At 42.7% G+C, this 13,014-nt stretch overlaps 1 protein-coding gene across 1 annotated transcript in view; it reads left to right on the forward strand.

Annotated features, from left to right (window-relative positions):
- The first annotated feature begins 3,428 nt into the window (after positions 1–3,428).
- LOC122540918 (synaptic vesicle glycoprotein 2B-like) overlaps positions 3,429–13,014 on the forward strand; it is a 204,953-nt gene continuing 195,367 nt past the window's right edge. Inside the window, exon 1 of the mRNA XM_043677219.2 lies at positions 3,429–3,460. The gene's annotated coding sequence lies outside the window, so the exon portion shown is untranslated. The remainder of the gene's footprint in view (positions 3,461–13,014) is intronic.

Here is a 13,014-nt window from a genome sequence, read left to right on the forward strand (position 1 = left end):
TGGACACAGCGTGCTTGCTTCTTGATGTCATAGAAGTCGTAGAATATTATAGCACCAAAAGAGGCCCTTCAGCCCATTGCGTCTATGCCAGTCTTCAATCACTCATCTGCCTTAATCCATTTCCAGCACATGGCCCACATTCTTGTATACTATGGTGCTTCAAGTATTCATCTAAATATTTTGTAAATGTTGCAATGGTTTCTTTTTCCGCCACCCTCTGATACCTTCAATCCCTATTAAATTTCCAACCCTTACCTTAAATTAATGCCCCCTGATAACTGACCTCTCTAATAAGTGGAAATATTTATTCTTATAAACCCTATCTATGCCCCTCACGGTTTTGTACACCTCAGTTATATTTCCTCCTCAGCCTTCTCTGTTCTATTAAAACAGCTCCAGACTATCTGGTCAGTCTTCATAGCTGGAAAGTTCCAACCTCAGTGACATCCTAGTGAATCTCCTCTGCACTCTCTTCAGTGCAATCACATCCTTTCTACTGTGTGGCTTACAGAACTGCATACAGTATTCCAGCTGTGGTCCAAATAATGCTATATATAGTCCCATAATAAGCTCTTAATTCTTGTATTCAATGTCTCAACTAACAAAGGCAAGTAACCCATATGCCTCCTAAACCACCTGTCTACCTTCAAGGATCTATGCACATGCACAATACAGACCCTCTGATACTCCATACTTATCCAGGTCTTTACACAGAGAATAATTTGAGGTTTGCGTTAGCAATTGACATCTCGTGATTGAAATGCAGACATCTTGCAAGATGGCTCCTCCCTCCCTTAAATTTCTTCCATTTTTATTTGAGGAACTCAACTCCTCTTGTCTTTCACTTGGGGTAATTGCTCAGGCATGAAGCTGGATAAGGTCATTCTGGTTTTTTAGGAACAGAATAACTGAGCCCACCCCTGCTCCATCACAAGATGCTGACTTTGATGGATGAGTAGGAACCCCAGCTGGTCTCCAAACCTTAGCAGTGATCTTAGCAGTGGAGGCACATGCTGCTTTTAGCATCTGTGCCATTAGGGGGAGTCCTCTTCACATTTGATTGAATAAAAATTCACAAACCAATTTGTTTCTGTTCATTAAGTATAACATTTCAGACCAGTTATTTCTGCAGTTGTTGCAATCCTTTGATATTTTAATAAGAAGGAAAAGAAGCATACGAACTGTGTTTATCAAATGCTGCTTATCACTGAATAACTGAATTCATTCCTTGCCCAGTGATGACCCTGTTTTCATTTTCTTTCAGAGAGATATTTTCGGATATCAGATGTCATTTCTTTGATTTATGGCTGGCCATTTTACTAGTAGCTGTGACTGGAGCTACAGAGAACTTTCTTCTAATTGCCTTGTCAGTGACTGCCTAACTCTTCCCTTTCAACTGGCTAAAAAACATCAACATTTCCTTTCTGTCTCCACTGGGATCTGATCATTTTTAATGAGATAGGGGGAAGCCATGCAATGGAGCTTATATCTGCGCTACGTTCTACATTGGAGCTTGGGTGCTGGCCATTACCTTCCCTTTCGTAAATCATTAGCCTTACTCAGGGTCAAATATTTGTGCCTTAAGTAATTCTGAGGAAGTGCTGCGTTGTCAGATATGCTAATGTGATGTTGAACTGCCAGCCTGTCTGAGGTAATATTGATAATCTTGAGGCTAGCACCATGATCAATCATCAAGTTTTCTTTGAGAACGCATGGTCACTGACACTTAGAAGGACAGGAGTCGTAGCTGTGTGCATGAAAGCACCATTGCGTCTGAATTTCTCACAAGTCACAGACAAAGCTGGCTTGGACTTATATCTCTTGCATTGTTCGTGGGTCCAAATCCTGTAAATCCCCCTTTTGTTGTGTGATTTCATGCCCATGCTAAAGAGCTTGGGTTCAAACTCTTAGTTGGAAATAAGAGTTCTGGTTGAGGAGAAGATGAAATCAGGGACTATGTTTAGGCTAATGGATAGGGCTGTTGTGATAGTGTTCCTACTCTGAGCAGGGAGGCATGAGTTTAAGTCCCACCTATTGCAGAGGTGTGTGAATATTTCTGGACAGGTTGATGAAAGAAATCTCAACCAAACATTTGTGACAGTTTATAAGGATCGCAATGTGTTGAGTCAATATGATGTTGCACAATGCATTGATTTTATGCTGTAAGGTGGCATTAATGTAGATAGGTCAGCACATACCCTATGGGCTGAAGGGCCTTTTCTATGCTCTGTGATTCTATGACTTTATGACTTAGGGTCCTTTAGAACTTTATTTATTAATACCACTACTACTCCACTTGATAATCTGATATATATCGGGCTCGAAACTTACTGTTACATTAAGCCCCATGGGGAGCATCTCCGTGACATCATCACAAAATTCCTCCAGGGACCTAAAGCCCTTGCACAAGATTTCCTATCCAAACAAAACTGTGAAACCATCTTCACAAGGGTTGTGGCAGTTCAGATAAAGGAGTATATCCACCACCTTCTCAAAAGCAACCGAGGAAGAGCAATAAATATGATACCCTCAACTACAGAACATCTACAAAATAGTTGAAAAGAGAATATTACTAGGATCATAGCAAGTGAGCAATAAAACTGTCTTTACCTTTGCTCGTGTCGTATGCACCAGTCCAAAATTCTCTTTAATGTGTTTGCAGTGTTACCCTAACTTAGAGCAGGGAGTGATGAGTGGGTGGCTCTTATGACACGTACAGCAGAATTTTGAATGACTGAGTTTACGGCTGGTGGAAAATAACCAAGTTCTGATTGTTTGCATCTAATTGAATAATCACTGCAGGGACTTTACCTTGTGTCCAGGTCAACCTCTGTCCTTCAAACAACATTAACGACAAGAGAGTCATGGATCTTCCTCGCTGACTGTGGGATCTTGCTATGTGCAGCTTGCACATTGTCCTTTACTGAAGTAACTTTGAGAAATTTATTCCTCATGAATCTCTCAGAGATATTTCTGAAGTGTTGTGTAAATCTTTTATTCTCTCTTTTCCATCTCACAGTATCGAGAAGTATGGGAAATATGGCTGAGAAATTATGTTGGACAATCTCAAGAGATATTGCATTTGCACTAGTGGGCAGCTTAATGAGTAAGTGAAAAGCTGCAATTTGAAATCAGTCTCCAAAGGTGAGGTTTCCTGGTTTCCTGCAAGGATTTCAGTGCAGGACCTAAGAGGAGAAGATAATGATTTGGAAGGATATGCTCCACTGCAGCATCGTGCAGCAGCAGTGGAGATAGATTTACTGGCAGTGACTAAGAGAATGAATCAGAACTGTGGGCGGATACTGACATAATGGCAGATGGTCTGCTCACAGCTAGTGGGAAACCCTCTGTTGTCTCATTAATGCTCTGTGTCAGGTTATCTGTTCCACATCATTGGCTGCCAAGGACGAGAGAGGAAGTATTTTTGCTGTTCAACACAGCCAGCCTTTTCTTCAGCCAGGTAAATGCTGGGTTTGTGTTTGTTTTTTGATGCTGAGAATGGTGGTAGATCAGTGTGAAGAAGAAAGGCGAATTGATTTAAAATATTGATATCCCTGAATGCATAATACATTAATGTCTGTGCCATTTTTATCAGCCATCGCAGTTTCTAATTAATAACCTCACTTTTCCTAATGGAAATTGTAATGAGAGCCAAGGCTTGGATTTGTTTAAGTATGTTTATGGTGGGAGGCTATTGCTGCTCAGCTATAGAAAGACCGTCAGTAAGTCAGCCAGGTCCTCCACTGTAGCTCACTTGAGGTTCAATTTTAAAAAAACACACAGGGTCCAAGGAAGTTAATTTCACTCAGACGTTGTCAGGCATCTACTCAGGAACCAGGTAGAGCACAAGCCAGACTAGGCCGGTAGTGTGTGGAGACATGGATCTGTTTAATGATTACTTTCTTCTTAGGATCTGGACATTGCTGCCAAGGCCACCATGAATTGTCTAATTGCCCTTGAACTTGGTGGGGAGCCATGGACTATTGGAATTGTTGGGGGCATTTCACAGGGCAGTTCAGAGGTGACCACATTGATGTGGGTCTGATTTCACATGGAGGCCAGACTGGGTAAAATAACAGATTTCCACCCCCGAAGAGATTTTTTTTAATGCTAATGCATATCCTCATTATTCATTTATTTTTTTTAAACTGAATATCCTTATTATTAATTTTATTCCAGACTTATTACTTCAGAGAATCCCTGCAGTGCAGATGGAGGCCACTTGATCCATTGAGTCTGCACTGACTTTCTGAAGAGCCTCTTACCCAGACGCACTGTCCCCCAGTCCAGACCCCTTAATCCTGCATTTCCCATGACTAATCCATCTACCCTGCACACCCCTGGCTGCTATAGCATCGCTAATCAACCTAACCTGAACATCTTTGGACTGAGGGAGAAAACCAGAAGAAACCCACACATACATGGGGAGAAAGTGCAAACTCTGCACAGACAGTCACCCATGGCTGGAATCGAACCCAGGTCCCTGGCAGCGTGAAGCAGCAGTGCTAACCACTGAGACACTCTGCCACCCACTGTCTCTGAGCTATCCTTTCAAAATCCACGAGCTGCCAAAGTTTGGATTCATGTTTCTGAATCATGTAGGCCTTTGGATGACTTACCCAGTAATATCATAGAATCCCTATAGTGTGGAAATAGGCCATTTGGCCCAACACATCCACACTGACCCTCCAAGGAGTAACCCACCCAAAATTATTTCCCTACCCTATGACTCTACATTTCCTCTGACTAATGCACCTAATGTACACATCCCTGAACACTATGGGAAACTTAGCATGCCCGATTCACCTAACCTGCATATCTTTGGACTGTGAGAGGGAACCGAAGCACCTGGAGGAAACCCACACAGATTTAGGGAGAATGTGCAAACTCCACACAGGCAGTTGCTTGAGGCTGGAATCAAACCCAGGTCCCTGCTGCTGTGAGGCGACAGTGCTAACCACTGAGCCACCATGCCATCCTATTTATAGTGATGGATATAAACCCTCTGTGTTCCTGCAGTTTTTCTCATACTTGGATGGGGGCTGTTAAGGCTGACCTTCTCAAGCTGCCTGTCACCCTGAACTATACTACTATCCCTCTAACCTCCATTAGAGTCTCTCTTCTCTTACTGCCTGTGTAAAGCAGTGCTCTGTTTTAAATACACATGTATTCACCTTTCTCACTGCCAGGAGAATGCCAGTTAAATGGTGATATTCAGAACCCTACCAGTGACACTGTTAAACCTCAGTCTTGTTGCATTCATGATGATAAGGCCTTGTCAGCAACATCCACATCCTGTGAAAGAAAAAAAGATTTTTGCAATGACTACTGGTCCAGGGGCAAAACCCATAGCCAGCTCGCATACTTACAATTCCACAACTACAATGAAAAATCAGCTCAATGGTCTTAACAGAAGCTGCAAGAAGCATGCTCACAAAACTTTTTATTTGGTTAATGAAGGAAAGGCAAGCAATGAAACCAGATGATCTCCCTCTGTTCAGATTACTTTGCTCATATTTCCATGGAGCGGCAGACTATTGATTGTAATGAGCTCAACCAGCTGGACCTCATAGAATGTGAGTTCCCTGATTGGGGCTGTCAACCTGGTCCAATCAGGGTGCCCTGGCTGACAGATATAAACAGGATTGTCAGAGTTACTGCCACTCAGAGAGCTGGCTCTGAATGAGGCAATACTAGAGTCAAGGGCTGTTCATGTGTAAATAAAGGGTGACTTGGTGATAGTATACTGGCCTCTGCAGAGTTATTTTAAGAAGGTGGCGTTTGAGCTTAATATCACATCTGAAAGACAGTGTCTGTTAGCTTCCCATTCTCTAGTGCAAGATCTGAATGCTTAACCTCCTGAACCCAAGGTCAGAATACCAGCAATCGAAACAAGCTGACAATTTGACAGCAAAGATATGGGAATCAGAAATCCTCCTTATATTTTACTATCCCTATGTGACAATAACTTGAATTTACATAGCACCTTTAATGGAATATAATGCCTCAAGCGCTTCAGAGGATAGCAATCAGATCAAAATTGGCACCAGGAAGAGATGGACACCTACATTGGGACAAGTGACTAAAAGCTTGGACACAGAGGATAGGTTTTGAATAAGTAACAAAAGATATTTTAGGGAGGGAATCCCTGAGTTTAGGGTGTAGACAAAGGAAGGTGCAGCTGGTAAGTAAACAAGTTATTTACTCAGTGAGATATTTGAGGAAAAAAACCTATTCATGAACCCAAGGTGAGCCCAAGTTTGTGTTGTTTCATCCGTCAATCTAATGTACACTCAAATTGTTGACAAAGAACCAAAAGTAATGCAAATATAAGTTTACTGGAAAGATAAATTGTTCACTCAATTGATTGTTGACCAACTGCCAAAAGAAAAGGAAGAAAATAATATATCAAGAGACAGAAAAATAAATAAATTGTGCTGTGAGTTTTCAGAGAAAGTTCAGTGCAGTCAGTTCCATTTTGAGTCAACGTTTTGTCTCATTTTGGGAAATTCTAAAACACATTCAACTTTTTGTTGCAATGGTTTTTATCAGGCATCAGCTCAATTGTGTTTGAGTCAGAGGATTGTGAGTTCAGACCCCAAATTCAGACCTCGATCATACCCTTTAGGCTGATTCTACCTGTGCACTACTGAGGGGCCACAGCATTGTCAGATGTCTCAGGCTTCTCAGATACGATGTGTAAAACAAAGACCCATCTATTCCCCTGGGTAGACATCAAAGGTCTCTCAGCCACTATGTGAACGTGGATAAAGTGGTTAAGAAGCAGATGACATCCTTGTCTTTATTAGTTGAAGCATAGAGTTTAAGAGCAGGGAGGTTATGCTGGAAGTGTGTAATAAGTTGGTTAGGCCGCAGCGACAGTTTTGTGTGTGGTTTCAGAATCTGCATTAAAAGAGGGAAGTGATAGCACTGGAGTGGGTGCAGAGGGGACTTGCCAGGATGTTGTGTGGGCTGGAGAAGTTTTGTTATGAAGAGATTTCTTTTTTTTTATTCATTTGTGTGACTTGGGCGTCACTGGCTGGCTAGCATTTATAGCCCATCCCTATTTGCCATTGAAAAGGTGGTGGTGAGCTGCCTTCTTGATCTGCTGCAGTCCACTTGCTGTGGGCAGTAGGGAGGGAATTCCAGGATTTTGACCCAACACTATGAAGGAACGGCAGTATATTTCCAAGTCAGGGCGGTGAGTAGCTTGGAGGGGAACTTGCAGGTGGTGGTGTTCCTAAGTACCTGCTGCCCTTGTCCTTTTAGATGGAAGTGGTCGTGGGTTTGGAAGGTGCTGTCTCAGGATCTTTGGTGAATTTCTGCAGTGCATCTTGTAGATAGTACATACTGCTGCTACTGAGCGTCGGTGGTGGGGGGATTGAATTTTTGTAGATGTGGTGCCAATCAAGCAGGTTGCTTTGTCCTGGATGGTGTCAAGCTTCTTGAGTGTTGGTGGATCTGCACCCATCTAAGCAAGTGGGGAGTATTCCATCACACTCCTGACTTGTGCCTTGTAGATGGTGGATAGACTTTGGGGTGTCAGGAGGTGAGGTACTCTCCGCAGTGTCCCTATTCTCTGACCTGCTCTTGCAGTCACTATGTTTATGTAGTTGACTCCAGTTGGATTTCTGGTCAATGCTAACTCCAAGGAAGTTGACAGTGGGGGATTCGGTGATGGTAATACCTTTGAATGTCAAGGGATGGTGGTTAGAGTGTCTCATATTGGTGATAGTCATTGTCTGGCATTTGTGTGGCATGCATGTTACTTGTCACTTGTTGGCCTAAGCCTGGATATGTCCAGATCATGTTACATTTGAGCACGGACCGCTTCAGTATCTGAGGAGTCGTGAATGGTGCTGAACACTATGCAATCATTGGCGAACATCCCCATTTCTGATCTTCTGACCTTATTGGTCAGATTGGGATTGGTTTCCTTGGAACAGAGACGACTGAGGCAGGAGGTGGTTGATATGCATAAAATTACGAAGGGCATAGAAAAAGTAGACAGGAAGGAACCTTTCCCTTTAATGGAGGGGTCAGTGCCTGGGAGTGTAGATTTAAAGTAAATGGAAAGGGGTTTAGAGGAGATTTGAAGAAAGATTTATTTTTACCCAGAGGGTGGTATGAAACTGGAACTCAATGCATTGAAGGGTAGCAGAGGCTGAAATCCTCATAACATTTAAAAAGTATGTAAATATTCACTTGCGATGTCAAGGCTATGGGCCAAATGCTGGAAACTGGGAATACAGCAGTTAGGTGGTTGGTTTTGACCAGTGCAGATTTGACAGGCTGTCGGGCCTTTTTCTGTGCTGTGGGCCTCTGTGACTCTATGACGCAACAATGTGATTGCCTCTTATCTGCCCTCTGAAATAACCTAGTAAGCCGTGTAGTTTAAGGCCAAAGTCTGATGGTCAATGAATGATGGTGAAAGTGAGGACCGCAGATGCTGGAGATTAGAGTCAAGATTAGAGTGATGCTGGAAATGCACAGCAGGTCAGGCAGCATCCAAGGAGCAGGAAAATCAATGTTTCAGGCAGGACCCCTTCATCAGGAAGGGCTCCTGCCCGAAACATCAATGAATGATGCCTTGCCGAGGGCACAGGTATCGGAATGCCTCTCCTAACATAGAATTTGCAGCATTTTGCAGAGATACCATCTACTGTGTAGTCCTGATGGAGCTCTGCCCAATGGTTGGGATAGCCAAGACGATTGGAGATCAGGCTCCATTATGTGGAAGGAGACTAATATACTCACACGGTTGCCCCTAAAACCCCATCCCCAGTCGTAGGAGAACACATTTCTGCTTGCTCCGGGGTCAGCATTGGAGTGGTGAGAATGCTTTATATCAATCAGACTCCATAAGATCAGCAAACACTCATAGCTGCTATGGCAGCAGGCTGCATGCTTCACAAAAGGCCAATCTGATCCTCGCTGGTTTCACATTACAAGCTCTGGGCCTCTCCTGCTCCTCTGCTGCTTCAAATGACCAGGTCTGCCTCATTCCTCATGGTCGCTTTGTACAGTATGCTTCCACTTGGAGTGGCTAAACTGTTCCATAGTATCCAGGGATATGCAGGTTAGGTGGATTAACCATGGAAAATGCAAGAATGGGGTGGGTCTGGATGGGATGCTCTTCAGAGGGTTGCTGTGAACTTGATGGGCTGAATGGTTAGAATGTAAACTTGTTCAGCATAAGTGCCCATTGAGATGGTAACACCATTTAAAAAGGATTTGAATAAGTAGTTGAACAGACAGAATATTAAAGAATTTTAAAGAATCTGAAGATGAAGATGAAAATATGTCTTATTCAATTCTGAACATGTCCCGCTTAAACACAGCAGCAAACAACAAAGTCAATAGCATGTGAAATTGCATTTCCAAAACTAGAGCATTAGGTCAAAGGGCGTATTGATCAAACCTTGTATTGCCTGTGCAAAGCTATAACATGAATATTATTGCTGAGGTTTATAGGAGTGGATTAGAGCCTGTGCTTGTAGGAGGTGGGGAATAAATGGAAATCCCAGGGCTGTGGCTGTTTGATGGATTTGATGGTAAAACTCTTCAGCGTGTTTTCTTCTCACACTTTTCCCCTCCCAGGCCACAGGCAATGCTGTGGAATGGGCAGCTTCCACCTCCCTTCATTTACCATTCCAATCACTGACTTGCCTTTCTAAAGAGAATGACATGGGCGACACCTAAACTCACTGTTGTTAAATCAGAAAGAAGTGTGTTTGCAATGGGTTGGAGGGCAGATTTCAGATTCCTTTTGATTCATAATCCCCATGCTCATCGCCCAATGTGACCTCTGGTAGGGAGAGGAACTCAAATCCTCCCATTGTGGCCCATTCTGTTGGCTACAATGTTGCGAGAGGAATTAAATGCAAAGATAGAACTGATTGGGGTTCCTTTCTCCATGAAACGAAAGGCCTGAGGAGTTACCTAATAAAAGCCTTTAAGGTTATGGTGGGATTTGTGAGGGTAGATATGGACTTGACATTTTCACTTGGAGACAAGACCAGAACTAAGCACCATAAGTATGAAATAGTCATAAATAAGTTCATTCAGAAATTCCGAGGCATCTTCAGAAAGTTAGATAAATATGGAACTCTTGACTTCGTAGGGCAGTTGAATCAAACGGAATAGGTGCATTTAAGGGGAACCAAAATAAGCAGTTGAGGGAGAAAGGAATAGAAGGATTAGGTGAAGAGGTGTGAGTGGAGCAACATGTGGAACTTTAATGTCAGCATGGATTTGTTGGGCAGAATGGCCTATTTCTGTTTTGTAATAGACACTAAGCACTAGATACAGAGCAGAGAAGTGAATCCAAAGCAGTCACTCATATCAGAGATTTGTCTACAGAGGAAACCCCATGGAAAAATTACAAAAGAGAACATTCAAGGTCTCCAAAGCTGATAATGCTTTTGTAAAGGTCAACGTGAAACATTACCCTTGATTAAACAGAGGATGTAGACCTGGGGACACATAAACAAAAATGTGTGAACGATCATTTTATGACTAACAACATGAGGTATGTCCAATGTGCGGAATAAGATGGAGCTTGGAGGTGATTCATTTGGGAAAAAAATGGATGCTGGCACGGCATGAGCTATCAGGATCTTGTCAGATGGGTGAAGATGAGCTGGGTTGGCTTCTATATCTATAATGAACTTGTGAGATAGGGCAAAGTAGAGAAATAGAATGAGAGCAAGTGCAGACAAAGGTGAGATTTCTTTCTTCACCGATGCTGCATGCACGCTGAGTGTGCCAGCATTTTCTGGCTTTAATGCAGACATATAGTTGGCCAAGAGCTCATTTTCTGTGCTGTAAATTCTATGACATTACATGACATCAGACCAGGATTGAATACGAACAAGGCCTCAGGAATAAAGCTTGTCTCCTGCTGTATCGTGTAGTCTCTCATTGCAAACAAGCTTATGATTGAATGAACCTTTTGTTTATAGTGATTGCTTTCACAGTTCCAACATCCCTTTCAGTTAATAACACAATTATTAAAGGCTACTTCATGACATAGAAGGGAGAACAATCCCAAACATTTTTCCCGTTTAATTAAGATACTTGTTTATTCCCAACATGGGAATAGCAACTATCTAATGTCCAGTTCCCAGGACAGTGATGCTAGTAATTTAGAGTTAGTTACTGCACACTATATTTGGAATCTGGTCTGCACTTAATGCAGTGAAAATTTGATCTCGGAAGTACTTTGTCATAATTGCTGTCAACTCATATTTGTTTATCTAAACAGCACTAGTAATTGTGCATTATGATACGCACCCATGGTGTAATGGCTTTGAACTGAGCTTTATTGTTACCTATTCTAATTTTTATTTATCAGTTAGAGTCATAGAGTCATAGAGATGTACAGCATTGAAACAGACTATTCAGTCCAACTCAAATCTGTGCCAACCAGATATCCTAAATTTATCTAGGCCCATTTGCTAGCATTTGGCCCATATCCCTCTAAACCCTTCCTATTCATTTACCCATCCAGATGCCTTTTAAATGTTGTAATTGTACCAGCCTCCATCACTTCCTCTGGCAGCTCATTCCATACACACACTACCATTGGCATGAAAAAGTTGCCCTTTAGGTCCCTTTTAAATCTTTCCCCTCTCATCCTAAACCTATGCCCCCTAGTTTTGGATTCCACTATCCTGGGTGAAATGCCTTGTCTATTCAACCTATCCATGCTCCTCAAGATTTTATAAACATTTATAAGGTCACCCCTCAGCCTCTGAAGGGAAAGCAGCCCTAGTCTAATCAGCCTGTCCCTATAGCTCAAACCCTGCAATCCTGACAACATCCTTGTAAATCTTTTCTGGGTGGTTTCAAGTTTAACAACATCTTTCCTATTCAGAAGGTATTATAATCTTTGACTGTGTCTGTCCTCCATTCCACCTTTCCTCTTCCTTTCCATGCGATCATCACCTTTTTCTCCAATGTTTCTGTCTTCTTCCTCTTCCTTTCCATGTGATCATCACTCTCTTCTCCAATTTTTCTCTCTTCTTCCTCTTTCAACTTCCTTTCTATGTCTTTAACTCTTTACTGAGCTGAAAATGTGTTGCTGGAAAAGCACAGCAGGTCAGGATTCCTGAAGAAGGGCTTATGCCCGAAACGTCGATTCTCCTGTTCCCTGGATGCTGCCTGACCTGCTGCGCTTTTCCAGCAACACATTTTCAGCTCTGATCTCCAGCATCTGCAGTCCTCACTTTCTCCTTTAACTCTTTACCCCAATTTTCAGTTCTTTCCTCTCCGGTCTGTGCTTTCATACAAGGAATGTGAGCAATATTGGGAAGAGCAATGTTTGCTGTCCCTTGTTTATTTGCTCTGGAGAAGATGGTGATGAGCTGCTTTGAACTGCTTGAGTCTGTGTGGTGCATGTGCAGTGCCATTAGGAAGGAACTCCCAGGATTTTAATCCAGCAACAGCTAAAGAACAACACATATAGTTCCAAATCCGGATGGCATCTGATTGAAGGGGGACTTGCAGGTGGTTGTTGGCCCATCTGTCTGCTGCCCACGTTCTTCATCTAGAAGGACATAGGTAGCTGATGCATGTGAACATCACCTGCTCTCCTCTGAGTCACTCACCATCCTGAACTTGGAAATAACTTGGCATTCCTTCATTGATGCTGGGTTAAAACCTGGAACTCCTTCCCTCCTGGCCTTGTTGGTGACTCTGCACCAAATGGACTGCAGCAGTTCAAGACAGTAGCTCAGCATCATCTTCACAATGGCAACTAGGGATGTGCAATGAGTGATGGCAGAAAGTGGGGACTACAGATGCTGGAGATTAGAATCGAGAGTGTGGTGCTGGAAAAGCACAGCAGGTCAGGCAGCATCCGAGGATCAGGAGAATCGCCGTTTCAGGCAAAAGTTCTTCTTCAGGAATGATGGGCCAGTTAGCAATGCTCACTTCCTAAGAGTGAAGAAAAAACATTAATGGTCTCAGTGCATTTCATCTATGGGGGAATAAATCAGCCAAGTGTTTTGC

Source organism: Chiloscyllium plagiosum, unplaced genomic scaffold (assembly GCF_037043375.1).
Source record: "Chiloscyllium plagiosum isolate Xiang-an unplaced genomic scaffold, Cpla_swu_hap1 HiC_scaffold_39, whole genome shotgun sequence".
In the NCBI taxonomy this organism is placed as follows: domain Eukaryota; kingdom Metazoa; phylum Chordata; class Chondrichthyes; order Orectolobiformes; family Hemiscylliidae; genus Chiloscyllium; species Chiloscyllium plagiosum.